The sequence below is a fragment of the Taudactylus pleione genome, unplaced genomic scaffold (genome assembly GCF_031769625.1).
Source record: "Taudactylus pleione unplaced genomic scaffold, aTauple2 ptg000333l, whole genome shotgun sequence".
NCBI lineage: Eukaryota > Metazoa > Chordata > Amphibia > Anura > Myobatrachidae > Taudactylus > Taudactylus pleione.
The window spans coordinates 5,893,056-5,912,955 of NW_028284734.1; the positions used below are offsets into that span (position 1 = coordinate 5,893,056).

Consider the following 19,900-nt stretch of genomic DNA (forward strand, 5'->3'; position numbering starts at 1 on the left):
CTGGACCGTCAGGCCGCAGGTTTGTTATCTGACCTAGGAGCCGGACGTCTGGTACTCCAGACCTGTTTCTTGGGCTTGGACAATTTCTTGGTCCCAGCCTGCCGTGGAAAGGACTGTACTATAGGCCTACCTTGGGCCCTGTGAGGCCGAAAGGACGACCCACCAGCACTAGAAGGAATCGTAGCAGACGGAAGACCTGCAGATTTTGCTGCTGCCAACGTAGCTACTATTTTGTCCAGATCTGGACCAAATAGTACCTGTCCAGACCTTCTAATCCCTTTTTGGAATCCGCGTCCGCATTCCAAGAACGCAACCATAAGGTGCGACGAGCAGCCACAGCTGCAGAGGAGATCCTAGAGGTGAGCATACAAATATCTAAGGCCGCTTCATTAATGTAAGTGGCCGAGTCTCGGAGATTGCCCACCAACTCGGTCTGTTCAGCCGAACAGTCAGTCCAAAGATGCCTCCAAATTATCCGCCCAGCGCTCCATAGCTCTGGCTACCCAACACACGGCCAGAGCCGGTCTGGATGCTTCCCTGCAAGGGAATAAACGGATTTGAGGCAGATCTCCACCTTGCGGTCAGTGACATCCTTCAAGGATGACATCGAAGGCATAGGCAACGTGGCACTTTTGACTAGGCGTGCGACATGTGAATCCACTTGCGTAGGGGATTCCCACTTAGAAAAATAATAGACCGCAAACGGATAAGCCACGGCTAAACGCCTCTGGGGCTGAAACAGTTTACCTGGACTTTTCCACGCCTCCTCTAAATGATCCACTAATTGATCAGAAAGAGGGAACACCGTAGCCTCACCCTTAATATCCTTAAAAAGGCATATATGAATGTGGCCACCGAAGGATCAATATCCTCAATAACTAAAGCCGAGCGGACCGCTCGAATAAGACCAGGGATATACACCTTGGACTTAGCGTCCGGCTCTTTGGTACGGAGAGGTTCTTGGCCAGATAGATCCAGAATCTCCCCATCATCTGACGTCTCATCGTCATCACCATAAGGAGCAGACAAAGACGCCACCGGCCGTTTATGAGGCCGCAACACAGACTCCCCCTGTAAAACATCGGACAAATGCTGAACCGATGTAGTTAGAGTATTAACCCACGCAGGCTCCGGAGAAACCTGGGAAGGGACAGGGAGACTGTGGGGTACCATCAATTGTCTCGGGAACTCCCGCATGGGTGACGACACTACTGACCGCTGGGACAAACTGTCTGGGTAAACGCAGGTGGCGGAGCTAGCTGGCCCACAAGGGTTGTAAGCGCCTTAGCGAAACAAGCCCAGGGAGGTTCCTGTACCGGGACCATAATCGGCCGTGACAGTGCCAGGCACTGGGGACATAACCCCTCCGCGTTACCCTCCCCCTCCCCTATTGGTACCTTACATTTAGTACACATGAGCTGGAGAGGAAAGTCAGTCTCAGGCATGATGGTAAGTATGTGACACTCACACCTATACGTATTGGTATAGTGTGAATAACACCCTGGACACCGCGCACCGCAAGGGCTTTGAGCAGAGCAAGATCAGGGATAGTAATAAGGCTGACAGTAGAAAGTGAAAGTACAGACAGCAGGCTAGCAGATTAGTCACATACAATGCAGAAGAAACAAATCCCTGCACTATTAGCGCTGGTTCTCAACTACTCAGACCCTCAGGCTGGTAGGACTCAGCGCTGCATACACTGACCTGTGACAAACAGAGGAGAGGTATGCTGGGGGACCCAGACCGCAATGCCACCGCTCACAGGCTTCCAGCAGCGTTCACCATGCTTCAAAGATGGCCACCGAGGATCAGAGGATGAAGGAGGCCGGCCTGGGGGAGGAGCGCTGACACACTATGGCCAATAAGACAGAGCAGAGAGGCTGTGTGCAGCAGGGGAGGCGCCGGCTGTGAGACAGGGAAAGCGCGCTCCCCTGGCATGCATTTAACCCCTGGGACGCCGCAGCGCATGCCGCTCAGCAGCGGCCCGCTGTCCCAGGGGGTAGTGGAAGCGCAGGCTGGTCGCCTGGCTCCACGCTGCAGCCAGTCCCCAGGGAGCCCCTTGCCTGGGGACTCAGGACCATGTGACCAGCGGGGACCCACCGCAGGACCCCGCTGCTTACCTGCTATCCCCTGGGATCTGGCCATGGTCCAAGACATCTGGAGGCACCGCTAGCCGTGACCCCAGATGTCTACCAGCATCCCCGGATCAGTACCGGCGTTCTGGTACCGGCGGGGTGTAGGGGAGACAGCATGGACGTCAGTACTGACTGTCCATGCTGTACTCCCAGATGTGCAGCCAGCGCTGCCTTTAAAACAAACTTCAGGGGCTCTTCATAGCCCCCCTCTGCACAGTGCCTCCGACTCCGGCCAGGCACCGACGAAACTGAGATGCCTTGGCCCGGGGGCGGGGTATAGGAGAGGGACCCAGATGCATCCTGGGAGGCTGAAAACTTTAACTCTGTGGTGCCTGAAGACTGACGTCATCACCTATACCCCCAAGGTATCCTGTGGATACCCTATGGACCCTGAAGTAGAAAAAAACTGGTACACTGAAGGCGCCACTCCTTCACCCTTTTTTATTTATATTATTTTGGTGATTTTTTTAATAGATCTCACATTGGAAGGCACGGCAGCCACCTTAAATAGGGAGTGTTTTTGAAACTACTTATGGTGTTCACTTTTATTTCTTTTCTTTGATTTTATCACATATATTGTTTATGAGCTTTGTGCGCCACTTATACCAATCTATAACACATAACAATACATTTATTACAGTGTTCGCAAATACCTATTTTACCCGATGTCGGGCACTGGGGACCCACTTTTTTAAAGTTACCGGGTCCCCGGGGATGCACTGTGCTGTAGCCAATCCCTGACAGCTGGCTGCAGTACAGCGCGTCCCCCTGCAGTAACAGACAACGCTGTCTGTTAGAGCAGCCAATGAGAGTCAAATCAGACTCTCATTGGCTGCTACTGTGGAAAGCCGTGCTGGGATCCGGTGTCTGATCCCAGCATCGGCACAGCATCCGTGCCCGGCGCTGGGACAGTGTGTTTGTTCCCAGCGCCGGGTAAGCGACTGCGGCGGATACCTGGTGAAGGGACCGCCTGGTCCCTTCCACCAGTGGCGCGGGAGTAGCTTGGCTCCGGGTGCGAGCTAAGCGGAGCTCACAGCCCGGAAGCCAAGTAGCGGCGGTCAGTTGTTTGACGCTCGCAGTCCAGTAGCCAAAAGGAGGCAGACGCGACGAGTCAATCGCGGCTCGCCGCGTCATAGCCTCGTCCACTCGCGGCGTTTTGAATTAGACGTGGCTATGCAGGAAACTTCAGTACCGACAGCGGAGAGAAGACCTCCTGAAGAGCAGAGCGGCGCGGCAACAGTTCCGGCGGCCACGCAAGAGGCCAGAAGACGGCGTAATCAAGAGGGAAGAAAGGAAGAGGCGGCGCCGCTGGCCAGGACGGGCCAGCGGCAGAAGTATGAAGCTGAGGACCGAAGAGGACTGCGGGGGGTGGGAAGAAAAAGAGCTATCGAAGATCCCCCCCACAGCCTCTTCCACCGTGCGGGTAGGCGGCCTTGGGCCACCATTATTTACCCCTCCCTAGACCACCAGGGTTGTCGGGCACTAGGCCCGTGGCATAAATTCAGGCAATAGGCCTGTTGGTATATAGGTGGGCACAAGGCCCAGGCTACATAGGGGGCATTAGGCCCAAATGAAGGAATTTGCCCCACAAATAGGTGAGTGACCTGGGCATTAGGCCCAGGTCACTAAAGGTTAAAAAAAGGTTAGGCAGTGCATAGAGGGGGGGGGGGATTACTACTGGGGGCACTGCAGAGGGGGGGATTACTACTAGGGGCACTGCAGAGGGGGGATTACTACTGGGGGCACTGCAGAGGGGGGATTACTACTGGGGGTAATGACTAATAGGGGTAATGTATAGTGGGGATTACTATTGGGGGCAATGCATAGGCGGACTACTGCTAGTGGCAATGCATAGGGGGACTAAAGGGCATTAATGTGCAGCATAATATGTAAAGGCCGGGAATGGCTGTGTGACATCATTTGTAAGGGGCATTACTGCGTGGCATTAATGTGCGGCCTAATGTTTAAAGATCAGGCATGGCTGTGTGGCAAAATTGTAAAGGCTGGGCATTACTGCGTGGCATAATGTGTAAAGGCTGGGCATGGCTGTGTGGCATCATTTGTAAGAGGTTAGGGGAGGTCTGAGAGTTATATAGGGAGCTCTAAAGCATAAATTATGATGGGACCCAGAAACCGTCAGGAAGGACCCCATTTTTTTTTTTTTAAAGTGGAGGGTCCCTGGGAACCACATATTTTGTCACTCACCGCGATCACTGTATTATATTGCAAATAGCAAGTATACATTCTGGTCTAAATAGACAATTAATAAGCAAATATTCAGCACATATCCATAATCTGCATGCAGAAAATTACACTAATATAATAAAAACAGATAGAATAAAAAAAGTGAGAAGTAATAATCTCAAATTCACTGAAGAAATTCTCAGTGAGAAAGAAACGCGTTAAGGGTGTCCCAGGGGCAGTGTATCTAATACTACATTGCTGGTTCAGCTCCTTTAGGCGCACTTTAACAAATGGGCAAATGGAAAATGCAATTGTTTTTTGTAACAAAATACCAGTTCCGTACTTACCAAGCCTCTCAACTCTTCCCATTGGCCAAAGCAAACTCCACCATCTTGCTTGACAAACCAATGCAAGACACACATGCACAAATCCGGGCGCACAGCACCTGGGAACATTCTGCACTGCACATTGGTTGGTTGTCCTTCATATACAACCTCCACTGTGTTTAGTGCACATTTATCACCTGTTGTCGTTTCACTGTCTAATTGTAAATGTTATGAAGCTGTAACAATGTTTTCAGACATTGCCAAACACAGATTTTCTGTTTTTGTAGAACTACAATTTCTAAAACCATTCACAGAGCCTACGAAATAATTCAGCGTAGGAAGGGTTACAGATTCAGATATAGTACAATGACACGTCATCTGCATCCAAATATAAATGTATGTCACGGTGATGTCATTCAATATATGACTTTGCCCCAGGTGAGCAGGGTGTTACCACGTAACTACCGAAGCAAACCTGTTAGGCCACTGAGCAAAAAGTAACTACGTTCATTTATTTATTTATTTTGATTAAATGGCTTTGAATTGGAAAGGTTATCTCCAGTTATATAGAAAGGGAACAGAATGAGCTTTCCTGTCCCGGAAGATATACTTTCTGTGTGGATAAAACATTGAAAGACAAAGAGCGAGGCCAGGAAAACAGTCGCTCCCATCCACGCCCTGGTGTCAGATCCTCTTGTGATGGCAACTAGCTCAGAGTCAGACAGAAAAAGGCTCACAGTGCTGCAAGCAGGACAAGGGAGACACCTGAGTCACCTCTCTGTAGGTCATGAAGAATTATGTATAGGATATATGCACTTTTCAGGTGTGTCTATGATGTAACATCAGTATGACAAGGCATGTAAACCCTGAGCACAGAATATACAGTAGAAGGCCAATCATTAGAACGTCAAGCATTCAAATCAGAAATTAGCCAAACACATTTGTCGCAGGAGTGCTGCCTTCTCAGTCACATTGAGATTGCTGACCCCCGCTGATACCCTTACAGAGACCACCATCCAGGCTTTCCATACATATCAGATTATACAAATAAACGGATATATCCTACTACCCTGAGTAACACGTGTTTGGACAAATCTATTTTGTGCCTAGTTTATATGTCCTACCCATGTCTGCATTTGCTTTCTCCAGTTGCAACACTGTACATTGTAACATTATATCCAGACGTGTCCACCTAGGGGTACATTTATTAAAGTGCAGGTTTTTAGAAGTGGAGTTGTTGCCCGTAGCAACCAATCACCATTTATCTAGTACCTTCTAGAAGATAATAGCTAGAATCTAAATAGAATTGGATTGGTTGCTATGGTCAACATCTCCACTTCTAAAAACCCAGACTTTAGTTAATATATCCCCTAGCCTCAATACACCATACAGCGCAAGTGAGCCGCCAAGATTTGTGAGACTCGCCTTGCGCCGAGCTTCTTTTTTGCCCGAAAATGCATCTTAGTCTCAAACGGATGTGGTAAACCGCTTCCTGAGACTGCACTGATTAATTGGATATGCGACACACAACTCGTCTTCATTCTAGCACCCTGCACCTGTCACAACCCGTGTAGTTCCTCTTTCCTGCCTGGAGTGTCGCTCTCTGCTCTGGTACTTCTAGCACATTCAGCTGATGCAACGAAATGCTGAGATACAGATCAGACTGTGCTCAGGGCCGTAACTGCTGTAGGGTGGTGTGACCAGTGCCATGGCACAGGGCACCACAGGGCAGGTGGGCGGTGTTCGGGCCTGTCAATTTTCTGTTTATTATAATTCTCACTTGTAGCTTCCTCTTATTTTATCCAAAGCAACTCCTTGCCTCTCCTATCTCTTCCCTGGCCCTTCCCCATGAGGCCGTGGCCCTATTTCAGGTGTGCATTTTATGTCCCTATTTGAAAAAAAAAGGGGGGGGGGGAATGCTTATTCTGGCACAGGGCACCAAAGACTCTAGCTACAGCTCTGGCTGTGCTAGAAGCACTAGAGCAGAGAGTGACACTTCAGGTAGGAAAGAGGAACTGCACGGATTGTGACAGGTGCAGGGTGCTAGAATGAGCACTATTATCTGTGTGCGATTGAATCTGTATGCGAAGCACAATGGAACATGGCATGGAAAAAAGCAGCAGCTGCTGCATCGTAGAGCTTTGTATACAGATTCAGACTCAGTTGCACACAGCTATATAAGTGTTGCATATCAAATAAATCAATGCAGTCTCCGTAAATTGTTTTTCGCATTCCTTTTACAACAGAGATGCATTTTCGGGCAGAAAGACACAAAGAAGACGCTCGCCACAAGACGAGTCAGACTGGACCAGGCGCGCCGAGAAGGACTGTACTTTGCACAACTGCAGCAATAGTACTCCTATATACAATATATGTATTGTAGCTGTAGCTGTTCTGTAGTTACTTTAGTATTATTACAATGGTATATTTGGTAGTCTGGAGACCTTGTCCCTGACCCCAGACAAAGCCATCAATGGGTCAGTTTGTAGCTATATTAGGTCTACAGACACCACAATGGCACGGTAGATACAGATCTTTTCGACAGAAAGCAATACTAGAAGGAATGTCCAAGCCTCATCTGTAATACAATTGTGTTAGTAAGTGGACAACACACATATTATTCAGCCTGGAGGTGACTTGGATCGGAAGGACACCAAATATAGATAATAGAGATAGTGGTGGTGGCAGAATTCATTCCTACTAGCAGAAGAACCCCTTTCCTTTATAGGGACAGTTACAATGACAGTTCTTTTAACTCAAGAGCCACCCATAAAACGCAGTCCATTATATAGACAGGTGCCTAAATCTAATGCACCACTACCCAAACGGATTACTGAAAACATAGTGCTGCTCCAGAATGCATAGTTGCACAAGCAGCGGTATAGTTATTTCTTAATTGTTCTGGACATCACTAACTCAAAATATATTGGGTGTCTAATTTATTAACATTGGGAAATAAAAGTAATTGGTAACCAGAGCCTATATCTATTTATTACTTGTTAGTTATACCTTGTCGCACACTGGAAGTTTTGGTGAGAGTTCTGTTTTTTTACAATTTAAAAAAAATAAAAAAAATAAAATAAAAAAACCACCAAAAAGTGTGTGTTTTTTATCTATCACCAACTACAGATTCATTAATCCTTGCAGTGTCACCTTCATATATACAGAATCTCTTTCCAGTTCACTTAAATATCTTGCTGGGAATTCTAACCACTGAACAATCTAAGAGAAAAGGAAAAAAAAAAAACCCTCTAAAAAGTCACATACATTAATATCAACTAAAGATTTTTTTTCTATGGAGAATATTTAATCAAAGTCACTACCACCGTTGGAAGTTTCAATATAATGGGTCAATTCAAATAAATGTAATATTATATCACATGTTCCAGCAGAAGGTATGGGTGATGAGCAATGTACACATCTCCCGTACTATGGTGGCATACAATGAATGGGGGGGCACTATGCTGTGGCATACTATGAACTGGATGCACTACGCTGTGGCATACTATGAATTGGGCGCAATGCTATGGAATTGGTAGGCACTATGGTGCGGCATGCTATGAATTGGGGGGCACTACGCTGTGGTATACTATGAATTGGTGGGCACTACGCTGTGTATACTATGAATTGGTGGGCACTACGCTTCGGTAAATTATAAATTCTGGTCACCACTGTGTGGCTGACTATAAATTAGGTACCTGAGACAACCACGTAGAGGAGTCTGATGGTATGCAATAAAGCCTGAAGGCATGTGTGTGTTGTTCTATAGACTTTTTCATATATTTTGGTTGCAGAGGGGCTGGCTCCTAAACCTCTGAGCTGGCTGCTAGATTTCAGAAAAAGTTGTCAAGCCCTGTATATTTATATAAACACAGAACTATTTCTAGGAGTGCCATTTTTTAATTTGTCCTGGGCGCCATGAACACTAGTCACACCTCTACCATACTGGAAACTGTAAGGGATATAGGACCTCATTCAGAGTCGGTCGCAAGCGCTGAGCGCTCGCAACCGGCTCAATGTTTTGGTTCTGCGTACGTGCAGCGGCTGCACTGTTCATGCGCAAGCCCCAGAGCGAGAGAGACACTCTCTCGCTCCGGAGCTCACTACAAAAGGGGCGGCTGTCGATGTTGATTGACAGCTCGCCCCATTTTGTAGGCGGGGCGGTGGTTACAGAAACGGAGGCGTTCCTGACGGAACGCTTGCCGTTTTGTGGGTGGCCGCACTGACATCAGCAGTGATGTCAGTGGGGAGTTTCCTGCTCGATCAGAGCAGGAAGCTCCCTGGGGCTTGCATTTGCCGAGACCCAACCTTAGGGTCTCGTCGCAAGCCCTGATGGTCGGTCGCCAAGCTAGCAACCAGAAGGCCGCACAAAAAAAAAAAAAAGCAGCGCCCGCCCTCATTCAGAGAGAGCGATCGCTTCTTCCGACCGCCCTTGAATGAGGGCCATAGTTATTAAGGACCAACTAGGGATTTTTCTATTTAACAAGGGCTACCATCGGCAGAAGCTATTGCCTAGTATCGTTGGCGGTAGCTCCTCCATGCTCTGAGTGCAGATTGATATGTCTACATTAAGATGTTAGACAGTCAATATGTCGACAGGTAATTAATCGATAGGGACATGCAGATGGTCGTCACACACAAAAAACAACAAGGGTCGACACATGGAATTTTTTTGTTATTTTAGCCTAACTCTAAAAATCATGTCGACCATTTGAATGACAACCTTTTTCTCTATCAACCTAAGTTACTGTCGACCTATTAACTCTGTCGATATTCTGGTATCAACCTATAGACTGTCTAACTTCTTAATGTAGATCTACCCTCCGGATCCCCATGCTCTGGATGTGGCAATTACAGATCTGCAATGCAAAAGCAGATACAAAAAAGTTTCACTGCTATTCCCTGACTACGGTCATCATTTGAGGAAGGTGATAGTGGGGAGCAACGTAGGGAAAAAAAAAAAAGTGCATTTCATAAAATAAAATATATTCTTAAAAAAAATGTTTCAATTTTGTATTTTTTTTTATTTTCATTGAAACTGCCCTTGCCTGCTTCTGTTACTGTGCACGTGTGACCCGGCAAATCCAGGGCACGTGCAGTAGAGATCCCGACTGGCAATGATGCGGTACGTCTATGCCCACAGCTGGCAGCCATTATGACCAGGGAGCTGAGCATTTACTTTTTTGTCAAATAGGGCAGAGAAATATTTTCTATACAATTGTTCTTTTCAGACCTATTGGATGAAAGGCCCTTACTTCCCAGCTTTTGCAAACATACAACACACTGGAGTGGTCTTCCCATGTAGTCCAGCCCCAGGTCAGCCTTCACCAGACAAATGCAAATATTGATTACCTCTAATCAGCTGAACATTTGTTACAATGCTGGCTCATTTGTTTATTACTGTGGATCAGTATCTTACCAAGAAAAAAAAAACAAAAAACAGTTCAGCCCAAGATCCAGAGTACACTTTCAGTATGTGCGTGATTCAACCTAGAATGTACATTATCACAGATAAAACAGGAGTATCATGAAGCACATGACTATAGACGATTACAACAATAAAACACACACACACACGCGCACACGCACGCACGCACGCGAATAAATGACTTGAACACTGATGTGAACTTCAATCACATTTCCAACCAGACTGAAAAAGTTCAATTATTGCTGATCAGTGTTTTTATTAGGTTAGTTGTTATTTTGGTCAGACAGAGGATGTAATTCAATTGAATGCAATGCTGTTTACCTCTGGGGATAGGTTAGGCTGTGGGAGGGGGGATGTTAGGTTTAGGCACTAATGGTGAGGGTTAGGATGCAGAAAAAGGAGGGTTAGTGGGTGAAGGGGGGTGGGTAAGAATGCAGTCAGGATTCTGAACATCGGGATGCCGTTGTCAGTCTTTTGACAGCCGGTATCCCGACTGCTGGTCTCCCATACCCAACCAGTTATAAACAATTATTATGCAGAATTATGGGATGTAGTCGGCATCCCGGCGTGCGGGATACCGGCGCCGAAATCCCGACAGGTCGGGATCCCAGCACCAATATCCCGACCATCTGCATCCCGAAGGTAAGTATCGGGGTGTTAGGAGGAAGTTAGCGTTAGCTAGCGGGGTTAGGCACCAGGGATGGGGGTCTTAGGTTTAGGGAGTGGGGAGGGGGAGGTTAGGTTTAGCCACCGGGGAGGGAGGGGGTAGGGGAAATACTTATGTGCCTTCCTATGGGTGTCGTGATTCCGTCTTTCGGGATGTTGTTGTCGGTATTCTGAACAGCGACATCCCGACAGCCGGGATTTTATACCCAACCCCAGAGCTATGTATGTGCTTTGGGGCATATTACAGTTATACCCCTTTTCCACCAAAATTCCGGGTCTGACCTGGAGTTGGAACAGGGTTCCTATCCGGATCAGACCCGGAATTTAGCCGGCGCCGACTCGGGATATTCCCAAGAGTCGGGTCTGCATAGACCCGGCTTTCCCGGCGTGAAAGTGGACGCTTGGAGATGACGTCATCTCCAGTACAGTACACGCTCCCATGAGTCCCATGTGTATAGGGGTGACTTCCAAATCTCCCTGAAATACTTTTTCAAAAGTTGGAAAGTATGATTCAGACTGTTACATGGGGATGACAGTACCCAGACCTTGATCTTTATTATTGTTATTTATATTAGAGTAATGGAGTAGAATCAAAACGCTCATCTCTCATTTATATAGCACATTAGGTTAAAAGAAGCCTTCTGTGCACTTTCTCCATATACCCATTTAAATGGCAGATGCAGTTACAGCAAAGGGTGTATACAATCCCTATGCTTGCTGGTTTTTTGCTCGGGTTCCCCATCTGTACTTTCCATTAGAACACAAAAGAGGGAGATTACATAAACATTGAAGTGGAGGAGATTGATGGTTGTGGATTTTTTTTTGTGTGTTTTATATTAAATAAAATCAAAAGCTAAACAAGTTAACAGGAAGAGATTATTTCATGACCAATAGGTTTTTTGCACACACCTTATATACAGAATGAAAGGCAAATATAATTAGATTATAGTGACATCACAAGGAAACTCCAAAGGAAGCCTGTGGGAGAACCCTAGATCCGTTCTCCCCAGCATTCCAACAACAATAGATCCAAAGTATACAGTGTTTTTAAGGTAGCTCAATGGTTAGACTGAAGCCGCATATCCACTTGCCGATTAAAATGAGCGATTGAACGATAACAATATCATTATCGTTCAATCGCTCATTAATCGTGCATGAAACTGGCGAAAAAAGACCAGCGATGCGCACTCCCGCTGGTCGTTTCCGACATCAATCATCGCCTGAACATGCTGGTCAATCTGCCGATAATGACAGATTGACCATGTTCAGATACGAGGGAGGGTGCCTGCACTTAACGACATATCGTTCAGTGTAGGCACTGCAGGGGAAGAGGAACGACTGTACGATTACAGTGTTGTAATCATACTGTCGTTCCACTATCTGCTAGTGGATACGCAGTTTTAGGGGTGAGTTTTAGAAAATCTTGGAGTGAAGTTGCTCTTAGCAACCAATCATCTTCTAACTTCCATTTTACAGGCTGTGCTAGAATAATGACAGGTAGAAGCTAGTTGGTTGCTAAGAGCAACTTATCCACTATCTCTCTCCAAGATTTCATAATTCTCCCCCTAAATCGGGTAAACCAGCTTTACCCAAACCCAGAAGTTGGCCACACATCTAAAGATGATCATTCCAATCAGCCAATTAGTTGCTCCTAAATGGCGAAAAATAGACGAAAACGCTAGTCTAGACCAGTGGTTCTCAAACTCGGTCCTCAGGACCACAAACAGTGTATGTTTTCCAGGTCTCTTCACAGAATTGCAAGGGAAATAATTAGCTACACTTGTGGATCTTTTAAAATGTGTCAGTGAGTAATGAATACACCTGTGCACCTGCAAAACGTGACCTGTGTGGGGTCCTGTGGACCAAGTTTGAGAACACTGGTTTAGACGACACATGAACAGATTGAACAACCGTTTTTGTCAGATTTCTGGCATTTGGGAGCAGATAGCTGATTGCAGTTTGCTGCCATAAATTACCAGACCTTTGTTCCAACCATTCAAATAGTGGACTGGTTGGAATGATAATCATTAGAGGTGTGGCCAGTTTAACAGTATGCATGTTTGTGCACAGGTGATTTATTAGTACCTCAGCTGTTTTCAAGCATGGATATATTTAAAACTGCTGATGCCAGAGTTTGGGACACTCCGGCTGTTAAACCCAGTTATGTAGAAGACCCATTAGAGCAGAGTTTCCCAAACTCCGCTATTACAGTCCAGGTATTAAGCATATGCATGCTTGAGTCCAGATGGTTTATTCAAATTGACTGAAGTACTAATTAAGTCACCTGTGCTCAGGCAATGATATCCTTAAAACCTGGACTGTAAAAGGTGGAGTCTGGGGAACTCTGCATTAGAGTAAATATCATGACTCATCATATTCACCTCTTGTTTAAATTAAAAAAAAAAAAAAGTTTCAATTATAAAGACAAAATATGTAAATTAAGTGTGTCCTTTTTTGGACTCTGGGGTATATCTGCTAAAGTGAGAGTCTTTAAAAGTGGAGATGTTGCCCATAGCAACCAATCAGATTCTATTTAACATTTAACTAGCACCTTCTAGAAGATAATCGCTGGAATCTGATTGGTCGCTATGGGCAACATCTCCACTTCTAAAGACTCTCACTTTAGCAGATATACCCCTGTAGCTCAGTTTTAAAAAAAATAGTGCAAGTTAAAAATATATGGTAAACTCAAGTTGCTGCTTTCATTTTGCTGTTAATGTCTGGTGCCGTATCAATGCCCGTAATTACATAATATATCTGTTCTAAAGGTCTGCAAAACAGAAGGCCCTAGCAGGTTCAGTATATAAATATAGATAGAGAGGATATTGCACTTGATGATACTTGATATTAGAAGTCACTGAGGAGTCATGTGAAGAGTGTGCCTGATTCATACTGCTTTTATACCTAAGTTCTGGAATTTTAGCCGGAGCCGACCCAGGATATTCCTGAGTCAGCGCCGTTCACACCGAAGCCGGGTCTGCAGTGACCCGGCTCTTCCGGCGTGGAAATGGACGCTTGGAGATTACGTAATCTCCAAGCGCCACTGAAGCCGGCCAATCAGCCGGCATGCGGCGCGCTCCACATCATTGTGACCCGGATCGCGCCATTTACACTGCAGGATTTCACGGGACATTCCTGTGTTAAACACTGCAAGTTACCTGGGTTGGATTGTCGGGTCACTCCACCCGGGAATCCAACCCTGTCCCCTTTTACACCAAGGAGCTACCCGGGTTGACCCTACAATAATCCGTGTTTTAGCTCTGGGGTAAAAGGGGTATCAGATGTACACAAATGTTATCGCAGCCGTGATTTTGCACGGAACACAACTGCAAAAATATGTTAATGACCCGCCCATCTCCCATCTGCCACTCGTGCACAAAGCCAGAAACATTGAAGGCAGATCAAGAGGCCACCAGCCCTCCGATACCCCTTTCACATTGTAAACCTAGCTCTGACCTGGGATTTTGACACGGGTCCAACCTGGCTGCGACCCAGGTCAGACCCCTTTCACATTGCACCTTTGACCCGGGTTATTCCCGGTTCACACTGAACCAGAGTCAGCTCTGTAAAACCCTATGGGTGTCATTAAAAATTGTATTTTTCAGGCTCACAATGATAATGTCACATAAGGGAACACAAGGGAGGGGTAGGGACTGCTCACAGTATTGCAGGAATCGTGGCTGATGGATTACCACTGTTAGGCCCTGAGTTCATGAGTGTTTGTGCTTTACTGCCATTTGATTCAGCCAGTGAGAGCATGATGCAGCTTCTGACAGCATAGTGTATAGTTCACTTCTTCATCACTCCAATTAGCTATCACTGTAATGACACTAGTGGTATTAACCCCTTTCAGACTGCAGGAATGCTGAGTCTGCTGTTGTCTGCAGTGTCCTGGGCTCTGGCTACTGAAATCATCAAGTGAGACCCAGGTAACATCCAATCAGTGGTGTTTGTGAAGTCCCGGGTTGGATAACCCGGGTAGGTCCCGTTCACGCTGCACTTCAACCCGGCTCGATTGCAGGGTTAAAATGCCGGGTTGCTTGACCCAGGAATTTTTTTGGGTGGAGCATTCACACTGCACCTCGACCCGGCAATATCCCGGGTACTTTTTGCACTGTGAAAGGGGTATGAGTAAGTCTAAAGTGGCGCAGACACAACATGTCTCCAGACACGCAGAGGGCTCTCCTGCTGTGAGCATTAACGCATTGGCTAATTTATGCCCGCACCAAAAACAGTGCTTAATCGGTCGGACACATCTGCATTTTTCTAACCACTCCTTCGTTACCTGTTATACCCCTTTTCCACCAAAATTCCGGGTCTGACCCGGAGTTGGAACAGGGTTCCTATCCGGATCAGACCCGGATTTAGCCGGCACCTACTCGGGATATTCCCAAGTCTGTGCCACTCACACCGCAGTTGGGTCTGCATAGACCCGGCTTTTCCGGTGTGAAAGTGGATGCTTGGAGATTACGTCATCTCCAAGCGCCACTGAAACCGGACCAATCGGCCGGCTTGCGGCGCACTGCAGGTCATCAAGATCCGGAGTGCGCCGTACACACAGCAGGGTTTCACGGGTTACTCCCGTGTTAAACCCTGCTAGTTACCTGGGTTGGATTGCAGGTCACTCGACCCGGCGATCTAACCATCACCCCTTTTACACCAAGGAGCTGCCCGTGTTAACCCTGCAATAACCCGGGTTTTAGCTCCGGTGTAAAAGGGGTATGACAAACGCTGACTAGCTGTCGCTCACTTTGCGAGCAAATCCTCTCTGAGAGTGTAATCGCAAATCAATCGCTGTACGGCTATCAAGCACACGCAATGGCTAACAATCGCTCAATCTGCGTAATTATCTGCAATGCGTACATCTCTGAATCAGGTCCAGTGTTTCTTAACCTTTAATCATTACGCACCACCAACAGCTCATGTTTTCAGGCTTTCTTTAATCATATGCAGGTGAAAGTCTGTTTGACTGGGTCAGTAACTATCCTACCTATTTTCACATACGGAAATCCTCAAAACTTGAACTGGTGGGGGTGCAATGTGACTGGAGTTAAAAAAAAATAAAATACTGATATAAAAAGGCAAGAAGCTACGTCCAAGTGCTTTTATACAGATTCCATAAACCTTGCTGACTTCTAAAATAGCACAAGTTATACCAAAGTTCCGGGTCCGACCCAGGGGTTGGAACAGGGTTCCAATCCAGATCAGATACGGAAATAACCCCTTTCAGACTGCGGCGCCAACCCAAGATATTCCAGAGTCTGCAGTGACCCAGCTCATCGTGACTCGCAGTGTGTAACGGGAACGACCAATGACCAACCCTGCAAACTACCATAGTTGGGTCCCTGGACCAGGGTGGATCCATTTACCCCAACAAAAATCCCCGGTTCATGTGCATCAACCTGGGATTTTTAGTTCGGTGTAAAAGGAGATATAAATTACAATACTGTGTGATGATTATACCTAGTTTACCTACTGAACTCTGAAGTAAAAAAAAATCAGAACTCACTGATAATAAGCAACACAATTAGATTGCATGGATTACACAATACTTATACCTCTTTTCCACCAAAAACCCGGGTCCGACCTCGGTTTTCAGACATGGCTCCAACCCAGATCAGACACAGTTTACACAACACCATCGATCTGGGTTATTCTCAGGTCAGCCCCGTTCACACTGAACCTGGGTCTGCCCTGTTAAACTTGTGAGGTCATAAAAAGGGGAGGTGACTGCTCCACAACCACCAATCAGCTCATTTTAGGCATGACCCAGGTTGGATAACCCGGGTTGCGCCATTTACACTGCACCATTGCCCAGGTCCATCCTGTGTGTCCGACCCCGGTATCTACCTGGGTTGGATTGCCAGGTCACTTTACCCAGGTTATTTTTCAAGGACCCTTTTACACTGAACTGCGACCCAGATAGACCCAGCAAAAACCCAGGTTTTTGCTCTGGTGTAAAAGGGGTGTACTTTACACTTATAATCGACAAGTGAGTGTTATGGGATATAACATACAAAATACAGTGCTTATGAGTCTATTAATAACATGCTTAAAAAATATCTGATTTCAGCAGCCAAGCTTAAACTGCCCAAAAAACAACAAAAACAAAGCAGTGACTCCTAAGTTTGAATATATACAGAATTACTCTAATTAATGGTGTTTAAGGTATCTACAAAGACATCTATACTAATTTTACATTACACACACATACATATACTGCTTTCTTTAAAAACAGGAAAATATATACAAGCCAATTAAGAAGCTATGACTTAGAATGTAATTGTTAACAAGACACACCAATCTTCGTTTAAGTAGCAATATTCACAGACAACAAAAACTCATTATCAGTTACCTAAACATAAATAACCAAAAGTGGTCAGTATAACTACATTTTCCCACAGTCAAGACATTAATAGAAGAAAATAATGGTCAATTGCAGTTCTATATAACTAATGAGAGACTGTTAAATGAGTGTTGGTACAACACAAACATTTATAATATGGTATAATCTGTATACTATGGATTATATAATTACACTCTGAATTAAGCAATCTACTGGTGTTGTGACATCGCTTCAGCTAATTAGGAATGCTGTTTATACTACTATTGCAATAAAATTATCACAAGCACTTCAGAACAATGTGGGCTTGTGATGTGATGTGATTTTACATTGTCAGTAAGGACTCTGTAGTCCAACGTACTACATATAGTACAGAAGCATTATCCCATGCATTACCAGCTAGGTAATGAAATGAGTCGGCTGTTTCACCACAATTACTACCAAATGGGTCTGCATGTGCCAAGTAGAACAGACAGAGCTGCAGAGATAGATATATATATATATATACACACACACACATACACACACACACACACATACACTCCGAATAACATAGGAGACTGCTGCCGATACCCTCACAGAAACTCGATAGTAGAATCACACAAAGTGCCAGCACTCGTGGCATATAGCAAATGAAAAAAGTTCTCATTGAACTGAAACGTTGATTCTACTTACCGCCTCTTGTCTTCATTGCTATATGCCACGAGTGCCACACTTTGTGTGATAGAGATAGAGATAGAGATAGAGATATATATATATATATATATATATATATATATATATATATACATACACACACACACACACATATAATTATATATACATACACACACACACACACACACACATAATACTTACATAGTGAACAAAAAAAAGACAAGTTTGAGAAGCACACTAAAAATATTACTTATACGGTGTAGTGTAATTGTCAAGGAAACTATGACCTCTAAATGACATACTGCTTATCGCAACTAAGGAACACTTAAGGGGTCTATTTACCTATAATAGCGGTCCTGCCGCAAATATTATCGGTCCAACTCGCAGGGGCTATTTTAATTTTTAATGAAAATATCCCGGCTATGTACAAAGGGGAACTCGCAGGGACTGCGGTTGCGGTAACCGCTGTCCCTGCAAAACTTATATCCCTGGTAAATTGTGGAAGTCTTTCACAGAAGTGAAATGCGCACAGCGTCAGCTTCCCGGGCCAGAGAGATCGAAAGATCTCTCTTCTGCTCCTGGAGCCTCCATAGGCTCAAAGCAGTTTACACCACCTGAAGATGAAGTTGGTGTAAACTACAGGGGCTAAACTTTGAAAATCTACGCGTTTTGGAGTTTAGTACACAGGGGTCAGATTGTAGTCCCCATTGATAAAAATGGGGACTGCGACCTGCAGAGCTAATTAGCACTTTGCCAGAGATTTCTGTGAAATTTCCTGCATTGTGCCTTTAGTACATAGGTACACTACATAAAATGATGTTTCTGCATTTATGTAAAGACGGCTTGATACAAACCCACCCCCTAAACCCGTGGCAGGACAGGGCTGTCATCTCTGGGAAGTAGAGCACTGTCCACAGCATCCTAAGGACACTACAGGCTGCAGTCTCCCTGCCCAGCGTATTCCTTGATGCTCAGGGCGGCTCTGCAGTAGCGCTACTAGCTACAGTGTGCCATTCCAAACACCCTGCAAGCCACATGCAGGGACCGTGACAGTGCCACCCCCGGAGCCCTGTTCCGGCTCTGAATCCTAGTATACCCTGTCCCCACAAAATCAAAGAAAAGATTAAAAACAGAAGAAGTATACAATCAGTGACCCACTTATTAGAGAATGATGGTTCTTGCATTCTGAGATCAACTAATAAGCCAAACATGAATTATTTGTAGGCTACAAGGGATTAAAAATAGAGGCATGGCCCAAATGGAGTATGTTTGCAGAATGTCTGCACCTGTTGAGGGGAGTTGCACTCGCTCTTGTGGTGGGATAACAATGGTCTATCCTGTAATGGGAAGCAGGGAAGGGTCTGTGCAGTGGCAGCGGTGCTGTACCTGACACATCCAGTGCGATCGGTGCTGAACGTGTATAGTGAAAGCAATGCTGTACCTGTGCAATGTGCTCCCTGTCCAGCTAGCAGCACCTGAAGGATGGTTCCCAGTCTCTCTCTAATGCCCCCAGGTGCTCAGTTCTCCTCCTCCAGACAGGTGCTGTCCTGGGGACATGACTCGTGTCCCTTGCAACTTGCAGCCTTCTCCCGTTTTCCAGAGTCCAGAGCTCTCGCTGAGTTTATACGCTGACAAGTTCGGCGGCGGCGGCTGCTGTTGTGGCTGAGGGAATCCGGGGCTGGAGAGTTGGCAGCAGTAGCAGCCGGTCTCTGTGTGATGTCCCCTCCCAGTCTGTCCGGCCGTTCGTCCCTCCCCAACTGTCTGGCGGCTGCTGGCCTGGCTCTGAGCCTGCCCCACCTAGGAGGCTGGAAGTAGGGCACCGGGACCACGTGTAGGGCGCTTCTCATTTCATTTACATAATGTGGGGAGAGGCAGCTGGCGGCCCGGAGGGAGAGCCCCAGTTACATAGTCTTTCTCCCCCTGTGTATGCATAGGCTGCCACACTGCATAAATATTCTGTAATATGCTACAGTAGGATTTTACAATATATTCTGTACATATTGTATAATCATCTCACAGTGGGTCTTCTAAAGCCAAATCACAGTCATGTCAGGAGTTTCTGAATTTGAATATTTGTTTGCATTTAGCAATTCTTAAGTGAATAATATCAATATATAAATCCTGCATAATGAGATTGTTAAAATTGTCCTATTTGCTGCAA

The 19,900-nt window shown here is 45.9% G+C and overlaps 1 protein-coding gene across 2 annotated transcripts in view; it reads right to left on the bottom strand.

Annotated features, from left to right (window-relative positions):
• The window catches only part of ARHGEF28 (Rho guanine nucleotide exchange factor 28), a 287,796-nt gene extending 268,291 nt beyond the window's left edge, over nt 1-19,505 (bottom strand). For both annotated transcript variants that reach the window (XM_088443751.1, XM_088443750.1), the window contains exon 1: nt 19,181-19,505. The gene's annotated coding sequence lies outside the window, so the exon portion shown is untranslated. The remainder of the gene's footprint in view (nt 1-19,180) is intronic.
• Between the last annotated feature and the right edge of the window lie 395 nt (nt 19,506-19,900).